This window comes from Aethina tumida, chromosome 2 (assembly GCF_024364675.1).
Source record: "Aethina tumida isolate Nest 87 chromosome 2, icAetTumi1.1, whole genome shotgun sequence".
Classification (NCBI taxonomy): Eukaryota; Metazoa; Arthropoda; class Insecta; order Coleoptera; family Nitidulidae; genus Aethina; species Aethina tumida.
This window is the reverse complement of record NC_065436.1, coordinates 32,279,598-32,293,032: the sequence shown is the minus strand read 5'-3', so window position 1 is coordinate 32,293,032 and position 13,435 is coordinate 32,279,598. Positions and strand designations below refer to the sequence as shown.

The 13,435-nt window shown below is 34.9% G+C and overlaps 1 non-coding gene across 1 annotated transcript; it reads left to right on the top strand.

Moving 5' to 3' along the window:
- Positions 1-5,363: 5,363 nt before the first annotated feature.
- Trnav-uac (transfer RNA valine (anticodon UAC)) lies at positions 5,364-5,436 on the top strand. Its single transcript has one exon. It is a non-coding gene; the product is annotated as a tRNA-Val (tRNA).
- Positions 5,437-13,435: the final 7,999 nt, after the last annotated feature.

Genomic DNA, 13,435 nt, shown 5'->3' with positions numbered 1-13,435 from the left:
GCATCTGGTCCGGCCATTAATATTCATATTATGCCTTGCGAAATAGTTACCGTGGAAGTTTTCGAAGACTTCATCGTGACAATTAGTGGAAAAGTATTGGAAACTTAAAAGTTTTCAAGTGTGTGTTGGTTTGCAATTCAAATCATCAAATTGTCCCCTTCGGAAGCAATTAGGTTGCCATTAATTGAGTTATCAGCTGTATGAGTAGCCGGTAAAAGAGTCCACCATTAAATACAAGTGTGAAGCAAGGTCCGACACAAAGCAACGTTTATTTGCACATGCCTGTTTCCAATTTAATTAAAAGTGGACCGGCAAATGCAAAAATCAAATGGTATGTTGCCAGTCAAAGAACCGAGAACAGACACAAAACCGACACACACGCATCATTCACGTTCCAACGCGTTTGAATAAAGGTGGGAGGTATTTCGGTCCGAACAGTTCAACTGTTAAGAATGAATAACAAATTAATTGGTTCGGAATTGGAGTAATTGGATCCGTTAGCAAAACAATCCAAGTAAACAGTTTCACGTTTCGGTGTGCATGTGGGAAGTGTAAATAAGAAGATCATAAACAATTTTTCTCTTCCCATTCCAGCCAGATGGAAAGTCGATATTAAGTAAGTACTCGAAGAATAAAAAAACAGGGGCTGGACTGTCTCTTTCACGATTGGATCGTCGCGAACAAAGAGTTCGAATTGAAAATTCGATACTCATTAAGGGGTATTGGGCCTAGTGGCGCAGTATTTTTCGCGGGCCGGGTTCGCAAGGGCGAACGGTAAGCAAGAATAATGGAGTCAGATAATAACTCCGGAGTTTACTTATCTTGATGGCGCGGATTGCTGCGGCACAATTGCCGCCGCGGCTGAGCAGTAAAACCTGCGAGTTATTTTTCCAACTTGATTCACTCGGATTACGCTTTCAAGCCAAATTTCCACTATGCTCCGTGAATGATTATCTGTTGTCTTAAAGTTTAATGTAATGTCTGGTCGTTAGGCAGTTGGGAGACGATTGTGCGGCGGTTGTCAGTGTACTATAGAGGCTTAGTGATGATGAATTGCAGCTCTCGTCGGCCCCTAATCCAGGTACTAGTCCACTGCTATTAACCTAAGAGATAATGACCAAACAACCACCGTAATAACCGTTTATGATCTTCTCATTTACATCCTCCATCAAGTACAAATGTTACAATCAATATTTGATACAAATAGAAAAAAATGTGGCAGTAAACGCATATTAATTCCTGCAGGTCCACAACATCCTTCTTACAGCAGCAATGGCTCAGGGCTCAAGCCTTTTGTTCTTAATTCTCGAGCATTTTCATCCCTGCCCTTGGGAGGAATGCAGCGTGTAACAAGAAACTCTAACTGACACAAATACGTCGTTTACAACGCCCTAATTTCCACTGGCTGTGTCCTGCGTAATTGCGACCTCCACCACCGTACATACGGTGGTGGAGGTCGCAATTACAGATTTTTATAGAAAATTTAACGCTTTACAAAAAATGTCTCTTACAGTTTTTTGATATATTCATTTTTTCAAAAGTTATTTAACATCAAAGTTGGACTGATTTAAAATTTTGACATTTTTCTCCTTTTCTGACGCAACCATCAACTTTATGGGAAAATTTTATATGACATTTTTTGTAGAGAATTCAATTTGCTATAATTTATCTCCGAAAAAGTTTTAGATATTTTTTACATACTGAAAACTAAAAATTTTATTAAATAAATGTTATTTTACTGCTTATAATTAAGCATTTAATTTAAATAAATAAATTTTTACTAAAAAAATTGATTGTTTATTATAATCAAAGTAGTATATATCGTTACACTAACAGACTTTTACTACAATTTGGCAATTTGACAATGAAGAGCAATTACAATACTATAAATAAATCATGACCAATGATCACATAATAATTTATTATCCCAATTGCTTACAACTAAAAAGTATGACTATATTTTAAAATATCTCTAATAAATACTAAAAAGCATTTAGTTAATGAATTCTCAAACAAGCGAAATAATATACAACATATTTTATACAAGTTACATAATATATAACACTGATATTTTCAAATAGTTTAATGGAAAAGTAATGTTGTATATCAGGGGTGGCCAGCTCCTTGATAGTCCGAACCATTTTTCATAATTTGAAATGTTTCGCATATTATGCAAAAATGTATTAAAAAAATTTGTTTACTAAAATTACACTTATTGAAAAGTACAAAATATGTGTATTGAATTAAAATATTAAAAATTAAACATTTATTTTACTTCTCTTGATAATTCTGGAATGAAAAGGGAACGGGGGTACATTTATCGAGAGCCACAAATAATCCTCCAAAGAGCCTCAGGTTGGCCACCTCTGCTATATATTAATAAAATCATAAATATCTTAGTTTATGTCAATAGGATTAATTTTAATTCATAACAGATGAGAGAAAAATAAAGAATTTTTTTTCTAATTTTATACATTTTTATTAGTTTTTATAAATAGGGCTATTTTATTTAATTTATGACTACCTGTGATAATAATTTACAAAAACTAAGTTTCTTTAATTTAGTCAATCTCTAATTTTCTCAAGAAGTGTTTCCAAAATATGAAATACTTATTATATAATCGATAGGAGTAAACTTTTTGACCCGCAATTGACCCTTTGTTACGTATACCTGGGTTTTACGGCCTACATTTTTTTGGGGTTCTGGGCGGGGCTCAGCGAGAGAGGGTCGCAAAGGATTTTGTTTGGAAAGTGGTAATGCCATTCTGCAGCCGACTGTACGTGCACAAGGGGTTTATCAAAAATTTGGTGCAGCTGTCCGTTGACGTGACTTGTGTGCGCGACTTCGGTAAGGAAAGAAGGCGGAAAATAATGGCAGGCAGCGGATAATTAAGGCGAACGGCAACATTTCCAGTTCGCTCCCGACATCGGTAATGGTTCGTCACTTTCACGGACGGCTGAGAACTATAGTTCAGTGGTTTCGAATGCCCCCTTAACGCGGGCCGGATGTTTCAGCAGAAAATGGGCTTTTTTACATTTCAGACAAATCCGCATTGGTCCACTAACTCATTTCCTTGTGCCCGACGAATGCGGTTGGAACGAGAGAGGAGGAATTCTTTACGGGCGCGGCCATAATAAAACGTCGTCCACAATATTTCGCAGGAGCCCCGTCAATCCCCGGGATATGGACCCATTAAATCCAGGCGCCTTCGAACGGCTTTTATCATGTAAATAAAACCCCGACAATCATTCAAATCGAATATCAAATAGCGAGTAGTTTGTACAACCTACACATCCATACGGATTTATGCGACACTTTTTTAAAGTGAGAATTATGGCTTGAAAATGGTATAACTACAATTCTGACAATATAATATATATATATATATATATATGGAATATAAATATATTTAACAATAATCTTGTTTTTTCTTTACTCTTTAAATTAAAAAATAAAATGTGATATAGGGATTAGAGAATTATATGGTAGATGAGGTACAATACACATTTTCTTTTGAGCCTCCAATGAGACTTATGGTAATGCTTTGATGCAATTTCTGTTCACTAAAGAAACTCAAAATAAATATTTCATCAACCTGATCAGTGGTTTTGTTTGTTTAGTCTTTGGTAGTAGATTATTGTAATAACTTTCGTCAGAAGTAATAATATGATTAATAAAAGGCTTATATAAGTTGCTTGCTAAGATAAATTTGACGGTAATCAAACGCCTAATTTTGTTACTCTCACTTTTAACTTATGTGACATTCATTTGTTTGTCAACTTTTTGATGAAAATCATTGCATGAAGCATCTTTCTAATGGATAAATTACAATAAATAAATTTTTGATTCAACACTATCAAAAATGTTAAAATATTTAATTTAAATTAAAAAATAATATTATTTACAATTTAAAATAAAAAAGTATTTAATTTATTTTTAACAAATAATAGAGTTTAATACAAAAATGTTAAAACATAATGAAAATTACATTTTAATGCTTAATATTTAACAATTTAAATCGGTTTAAAACTTTTAAATTTTCATTAATTAAATCATTAAACATAAAATAATTTTATATTTATTATTTGGGTGAATGATAATATTAATAATTTTATTAAACACATAACCGATAAATATTCTGATTATTTCTATATTTATTTTTTTATAAAAACTTTTTTAATCAAATGGATTAAATGGATTAAGAAGTAAAATGATAAATGTAATGAAAATCTGATTTTAAAATTATTTTCCTCTTATTGTGTACGTTCAACTCAACATAAAATAAACATGTACAATATTGTAATTATGTAAATGGGTTCAAAATCAAATCCATGCAATAAAAATGATTTTAAAAAATGTATATCACAAATATTTTATAATTTTGCCTCTGATGAATAAATATAACTCTGAAACGAATATATTCAACATTTTAAATGGGATTTCCTCTATTTTCGAAATTACTAATTAATTAAAACATTTTATCAAACATAAAATAGTTATGTGCATATTTTCTAGCAAAAAAATTGTTACAAAATGTTTATAAATATTAAAAAGCAATATAAAATAATGTTATATACAATTGCCCAACCAACTAACTAAATACAGAGATTTTTAATTAAAAAACATAAATTTATAATTAAGTATTGGCAATGCTAAAGTATGTGCATTCCTGTTGCATCCTTAACTGGAACAAAATATTGATTTTCCGGCGATTTTCTATTTTACGAGTTTTAAACGCCTAGAAATAATTAGCGTTCTAAAAACTTTATTACAAAATTTTACTGTTCACCATAATTGAAACGTGTACTAATAATTTTTAAAGAAACCATGGTAAAATTTTTAATATTAAAACGCACATAGATGGACAAAAAATAATACGTTCATAATGAACGCAAATGTTTTATTGCCAGATATAAAAGTTAAACCAGAAGTGCAACACATGTGGCGGCTTTTAAAACGAACTTTTCGTTTTACGCGTTGCACGAAATGCATTATTCGGTTTAACACACTGACCGAATAATATACGGGGATAAAGGGTTTCAGAATTTCACCTACATTGCCGAAATACGACCCCATTTCTTCAATGCGACAGTTGCTCCTACACAGTTTAATTTTGACTTTTATTTAAGGGGGGAGTGTGATGAATGACTTCAAAATGTGACCTTTTCACAGTAATTGTAGATAAGAGGATCTACGAAGGTTCTTTTGTTAATACGACATATTGTTTGTTTAAAATTAGATTTGGTAACAATTCAAATGTGCCGGATTAGGTTTTTTAAGTGGACATATTTTAAGGAGTGGAATGCCTTTCACTATTTTATTTATGTTTGGCCAATTTATTGTTGGCATTAATTTATTATATGGTTCCGTAGTGTAGCGGTTATCACGTCTGCTTTACACGCAGAAGGTCCCCGGTTCGATCCCGGGCGGAACCAAATATTTTAAATAAACTGCATGCAAAAAAAAAATCTTAAATAAATTGATTTGTTAATTTTTTTAGATAAATATTAAGCTTTTACAAAATAATAATAGATTAAAAAATTATTATATTCCATATTCCATTCATGTTGAATTGGGGAATGGTCTGGATATATGGGTGGCCAAGGTAGTAATTCACATGGGAGGTGTTATCTTGCTGAAAAATTAGTCCGATATCTTTTCTTAAAGTAGACAAGAAGATAAAACCCAAAACTTCATCCACATATCGGTGGTAATTTGGAGAAAATGGGACATTTTGAACCTGGTTCAAGGACTGTGAGAAGATAGTTGATTTGACTCCAGACCTACAAGAAAAATCCTGGTTTCTACTACTTTTAGTGAAAGTATGAAAGTCAAATTTGAAAAGTTTGTTATAACCACACTAAAACATGGTGGAGGTTCAATTATGCTATGGGGATGCTTCAATTCTTCTGGGATGGACTCGCTGTCCCAGTATGGGGGAATACGTTTTAAAAAAAAAATAAAATAAAAAAATATTAATAAATTATAAAATATTTTATAGATTAAGATTAGTAGTTTTTATAATACTGTACAAAACAACAATAGCAAATTTCATTATTCATTATTTCAACAGTTCACATTAAATAAAAGAGCTTATCAATGGTTTGGTCGTGAGAATAAGGCTTCCATAAATTTACCTCCAAGGTCACCAAACCTTAAACCATTAAATTTTACAGTAACTGATCAAATAAAAGAGAGGGTAAGAAATTGTCCAAAGACAACTTTAACGGCTTCTTGCTATTCTACCAATGAAGCAACATTTTATTTATTAGTACTTTATACATCCACCTTTGGATCATAGTCCTCTTTGAGATGGTGCCTGCGTATCGGAGCACCTTGTTCCTTGTGCGGATCAAAAGAGCCACCCTCAGAAATAAAACGCCGAATTGTGAAATATTTATCTGACCTATTTCACCACAAGTATAAAATGTTTGCAAATTGCATTAGTGCAACTGCGGGCTTCATCAGGGGGAAATGCAGCCGGGCCAATGGAGAAATAAAAAAGTTATGGCCTTTGTTTTCTTATCGCCAGCCAAAGGATTCGTATGAAGACCGTAAACTTTATCTGTGATACGTTGTTTAAGCAAACTAGTTCCAAATCTATAATGAGTACTAATATTTTATGGCGGCCGTTTCAGTATTCGGATTGCGGAGTCTCTAAAATGTATATAAATGTAAGACAAAAACACAACTGATCTAGACATTTTAAGATATTGAGTTTGGAAGTGTTACTTTGTTCCCGGATTTCACGATTGTACATTGTTGTTTAGATTGCAGGCTGGAGAAAATGTTGATATAAGTCTCACGTTCAATTTAATTTAGAATATATTAATATTTAAATATTGTTAATTTAATAATATTACAATCAATCACGGCAGGTTTTCACTATTTTATTATTAAACAAAATATTAGTTAATGTAATTAATATTATAATTAAACGTTAATAGCTACTGACTTTCTTATTATTTTTTTAATTGCATTTTTGAATGCTTTATTAATGTTTACATTCATATTTTTTTGTTTAATAATTTATGGTTTAGAGTAAGTAGCAATGAAAGCAATTTATTTCAACAATCACCTCAAAAAATCTTATATTTGAAAACGATGTCTATACTTCAAACATAAACAAATTTATTGGGTTGTTCGGTAAGTCATTTCATTTTTTCCCGACAGAGGATTTAATTGTTTTTTTTTTGCACCCAATTTCACACTTAAGCCGTATAATTTTTAAATGCATTGAGAGCTCATATAGCAAGGCTTGTGTGTGAAAAATTCCAATTAATTTTACGCAATAGTTTTTGGTTGGTGCCCTTTTAAATATGGAGAGCGATAAGCAACATCTTCGACATATCTTACTGTTTTACTACAGAAAGGGTAAAAATGCTGTTCAAGCCAGAAAGAAATTGACCGATGTATATGGAGAAGGTGTGTTGACAATACGCCAGTGCCAGAACTGGTTCGCTAAATTTCGATCCGGCAATTTTGATATCGAAGAGCACCACGTTCGGGGAGGCCGGTTGAAGCTGATAAAGATGGGATAAAGGCATTAGTTGATGCGAACCGGCGAGTAACAACACGTGAGATCGGATTGAGGTTACATTTATCAAATTCAACAGTTTATGACCACTTGAAAGGCCTGGGATTATCCTCGAAGCTCCCACAGAGAAAAAAAAAACGAAATTACTTTCCGAACAACCCAATAGTTACGTGATAAACACGTGATCGCAGGTATATTTCTTATTGGTGAAAAGGGTTGGCTCATGTTGATACCTTAAAATTTATCACGGTAGCCATAATAATAATAATAATACTCTATTCCAAAAAATTAAAGCACCACATCAATAATAATTGATGATTATTAATATTTTCGGGAAAAAGGAAAAATAAACGTATACACTCTTAATATATTATATTTATTTAAAAATCGGATTTTATTATAATTGTTACAAATAAATCTTAAAAAATAATTTAAAAATTTGCACTTTATATAGGGTAATTCCACCTCTACTGGGAATGACAGCCTCGCATCTTCTGTTCACACTCAAAATCTGGGTTCGAATTTCTTTTTGGTCCAAATTCTCCAAAATTTTGGGTACCAGAAGCTTCACATCCTCTAAGTTATACGGACGGTTAGGGTGGTTCCTTAAACGCCTCTCAAAAATGTTCCAGACTGTGAGCTGGCCAGACCATATAATTAACGCCAGCAAGGTCAGTTCGAACAACATACGCTGTGTGCTCGTGCATTATCTGGCACTAGTAAAAAATTTGGACCTATAAAAGAGGCATATGGTATGACATTCTTCTAGAATGTCCAAAATGTAACGTTCAGCATTAAGGTTACCATTGTTTATCAAGTCGGTACATGTTGTTAAAGAAATGCCTCCCTAGACCATGATTGGGCCCGTATCAAATAATATGGTATTTACGAAGTTACATTGAGTATATCTTTCATTTAGCCAGGCTCTGCGATGATCCACGGCTAAGGTCGGGCCTCGAGCAGGCACATTAGGTTGTGGTTAAGTCGTTGTTGAATAGTTTCAATACTTAGCCAAACCCCTTCCACGTTTCCTAACTGTGACTGTAATCTTCTTGTAGTCACAAACCGTAGTCTCAAAGTTAAAAGTCTCAAAAAACGATCTTGAGCAGGAGGTGTAGCCCGATTTTTACACTGGCCTGGTCTCCTAGTATGGCCACTATGTACTGTTGTAATATACGGAAATTCGATGTATAAGATACACCATACGTTTCGATTATTCTGCGGTAATTCCTACCTTCTTCCACTAAAATAACCACTTGGGCACACTTATTGCGAGTTAAATTTCTAAATTGCAAATGGCAAATAGTAAAAATTATAAAGAAAATAGGGATGATCAAAGGGTTCTAACGAAATGACGCGCTGCAGCGATAGTTAACTATTTATTTAATTTATATCACTTAAAATAAGTGATAAGCAAGTGATCGCAGGTAACTTATGGATAACATGTTTCTTATTAGTAAGGTTGGCTCGTGTTGATACGTACTTCATACATACATTGCCGGGGCATTATTTAGGCATAAAGAGTATATTATTTTAATAATAATAATTATTTTTTATTATTATTTATTTAAAATTACGGTAAATAATTTAATTTAGTTTTAAATGCGGCTCAGTCGACAAGTATATGAATAGTTATGATTATTGTTTACTTGACTCCGTACTTTATGTGAATACCTTGTAGGTCTTCATCTATTGGAGCTACCATTTTACTGATACTTTTTGTATCAGAACTGAGCCCCTACAAGGAGTCCCCATCTCCGAAAATCCTGTACTTGAAGAATATTTTGTTAGGTGGTAATAAACCAAGGACATATTTCTTTTGAAGAGTTATTAAGACAGTGTATTTATACCATCCGCAAGCCGCATAACTGTTTTAATATTCAAATGAGGAAAGTAGCAAACGAACAAATATATGTGGTGCATAAACAGCGAACATTCTTTTCACGTGAAATATGAATATCGCCGTTGCGCCGAGGATCTGCGAAGGCACGAAAAAAAAAATAGGCCAATAAAAAGTCAGGAATGAATTTAAAAAGTAGAGAAATTAGTTTTCGGGCTGAAAATGTTGCCGTGAAACCACGACCAAAACAAGCAATAAATATGGTTGCATCTGACACGATGTGGCTTTTCTATGTAAAATTACCGCCGTAAATGCTATTCAAAATGCGAACAGTTCAGAACGGACAGCTTCATTATTCGCGCTTTGGAATTTTCTACTCGCACAACGACACGACGCAAAAAAAAAATCATTTTAATTGGCCGACAAATACGTTACAGATGACGTCCGTCCGCGAACCGTGCATGTCGGCGACCGAACGACGGTTCGAGGAATTGAAAATTTCCATTGTCCAGAAATTGGCCTCGATTACAATTTAACAGGGACACGATTTTCCCGACTGTAAAATTGCGTCTTGGAATAAAGTGCGCGAGGAGTGACGATTAAGAGGGAACCAATAGATTACCATTACAAAAGCGCACCGAGGCAATATACCACCGGCACCTAGCTGAAGATAAGAGCTTTCGTTAACTGTAAACTGAACCGTGAAATTGCAAATACGGACGTTACAAGAAATTATACAGGGCACTTGGATCGGCCACGGACGCCGTCCCGTTGACTTTGCATTAGGCGTACATCACAAAGATTCATGCCCTAGAAATTACGTTTCGCCGTTCCCGATACCCTGTTTGTTTTATGCCCGTGCCGTAATTGCTCCATTAAAATTCCGTTTGCGCCGGATTTTAAGAAATACGCCGTGCCTCCCAACAGCAATTGGTGGTCCGGAGAGACGGTTTAAGCGTTGAGCGTTCGATTGTGAAGGTTACAGGAATTGTTTCGTCGCTGCGACCAGAAGTGGGCTGATATTTTAAGATTAGGGATGATGCGAAGACAAAGGTAAACATCGTCTTGCAATTAGTTGATGTAAGTTGAACTTTTAGTACAAGATGTCTGTAACTACAAATTAATTTGTCTTAAGAAATACGTGCTGCGTTGTGACACATAAGAGAAATGGTTCTCCAGGATGACTGTTTAATCGTTCACCATTCGATTTTCAAGGATACTGGAAATGGTTCGTACCCGCAAACAGAAATGGGATGACATTTTAAGGTTATGTGAGATCTCAGTTAAAAAATTCAAGATGTAACCTCTGATTGTATGTATTGGGTTGTTCGAAAAGTCATTTCGTTTTTTCCCGACAGAGGATTTAATTGTATTTTTTACACCCAACTTCACACTTAAGCCGTATAATTTTTATATGCATTGAGAGCTCATATAGCAAGGCTTGTGTGTGAAAAATTCCAATTAATTCTACGCTGTAGTTTTTGGTTGGTGCCCTTTTAAATATGGAGAGCGATAAGCAGCATTTTCTACATATCTTACTGTTTTACTACAGAAAGGGTAAAAATGCTGTTCAAGCCAGAAAGAAATTGACCGATGTGTATGGAGAAGGTGTGTTGACAATACGCCAGTGCCAGAACTGGTTCGCTAAATTTCGATCCGGCAATTTTGATATCGAAGATGCACTACGTTCGGGAAGGCCGGTTGAAGCTGATAAAGACAGGATAAAGGCGAACCGGCGAGAAACACGTGAGATCGGATTGAGGTTAAATTTATCAAATTTAACAGTTTATGACCACTTGAAAAGTCTGGGATTATTCTCGAAGCTCTCACAGGGAGAAAAAAAAAAACGAAATTACTTTCCGAACAACCCAATACATTTGTCTTTGAAACAACTAGACAACAATGATGTATAGAAATGTTGAATATGTCTATTAACTCTGGATAAACGTCGTTGAAATGAACGTACTGGTGTAGGATGATAAGAAGAAAATATCCCAGAAGATATTTACCTAAGTACAAAACCATTCTTTTCACTGGGCGAAGTTTGTGTGAAACAGGCTTAGTAAGAAAACAGTTGAACCAGGTGCAATTGAGGAGAATGTCTTGCATTTAGTTGACGTCAACTATTAATACAAGAAACCTGACAGTACAAACTAATGTATTTTAAGAAATACACACCCCCGCCATGCCACCCAACAGCAGTTGGTTCTTCATAGAGGAGGTTTAAGCGTTCACCACACGATTGATAAAGTTACAGGTATTGTTCCATCGCTGCAACCAGAAGCGGGACGATATTTTAAGGTTACGGACGATGCGAAGTCAAAGGCAAACACCGGCATCATCCTCGTAAACCAGGTCCCGTCCCCTGTGCTCAAAGTTCGAAGTCCGAGTGCTTGATCTCAATTTCAGAAAATCGAGATGTTTTCGTAACACGGTTTGCCTTTTAGACGGGACGATGTTGAAAAATCACCGACGAGTCCTCCACCCCCCGTCATCCCTTTAAAAACTCACGAGCAAGTTTGCGACTCCGCCGAGGATATTATTTAAAGACGCCGACCCCGAAAATGAGAAATTCAAATTTACTGCTCCTTCACTTTAGCACGTCAATCTGTGGCGGGTAATACGCCGGGGACGCTGGTTCCCGGACTAAATTGGTACTGATTAAGTGCCCACATCCAATAAATTAAACCGCGATTTCTAAACCTCTCTCTCTAATTCGTGTTAGGAAAAAATACGGTGTTGATCCAATCTGATATCGAACGCAGATGAATTTCAAACTGACGCGTAGGTTCACTTCCTCACCTTTCAAATCTACCAGACCGTATAGCAACAGTTACAAAACTTTGACAACGTGTTATTTATAGTCTTGGATGCAGTTCTTCTCACAGCCATAACATTTGATAATTGCAGTGTTCACTTCGCGGGAGATTAACCAAATAATGGATTTGTCCATCGACCAATTTGTAATAAGGATACGCCGTTATTGATTATTTATAACGACCATTGGTGGGTATAATCAATTCCTCTTCCAGCGTTGCATAATTAAAACCTACGGGTTATATATCCATAACAATAAATTAGCAAAGATTTTTTCGTACACGCGAAACAAGTCATAGTTCCCTGTTAAAAGAGTCAGGTATGTGAAAAATGAGTTTAATAAAACCAACCGGAAAGGCTTTCTTAATAATGATAGACGATGAACGGCAGAACTAATTATAATGGGGAAAGAGTGCATTGTTTGCAATTTTTTGTACCACTGGGAATTGAATTGTTTCCGTTATTTCTTCCATTTCTGGACAAAAATTGACAGCACGAAATAAATGGCCACGTTTATGTTAATTATTGTGTTAGTGTACGGCTTCCAATTGAAAACTGATAGCAGTAAAAGAGTTCATATTTCATAATAACGGTTGTTCTGGATGTTTTCTGAAAGGGGCGCAAAGACGTTTAAGTATTCGCCCGAAACAAATTTTCTTTAATTAAACGCTTTATATTGTGGCTAATTAATGTTTATTTTATCGCTGATAAACGGTCTAATTTAATTATTCCCTCGATATCTCATCCCCGGAACGGTTTCCTTAGATCGCAGCACGGTTTAGGGGTCCCCCAGTCCCTTATAAACATATCAGAGGGGTTATTTATTGTCGTGCCTTGTTGAAATTTAAATGACCCGAATCCGAATCGAGCATTTCGCTAATTAAACGAATTGTATTACGTTACTTAATAACGAAGATCTGGCCTTTTGATTGATGCAAATTATGTTTGTTCCCGGTTTGGTGATAATAGATTGTTCGGGATTCTTACGTAACGGGGTATTCCAATTATCCCTTTAAATTGTATCGTGACTTCGGCTTATGGACGGTTATTGAAATTTGAAGGATGCCGGCGATATGAAGAGGAGAAAGTTCGGAATTTGTATCAGCTAATGATTTAATTACGTAACGAAAACACAAACAATTCAGTAATTGGAGTTGGACGTTGAACTTCGGGACGGAACATTCCGTTCGCAGGGATCGGACCGTCGAAAAATTTCTTTCTGGCTGAATTGGAACGGATT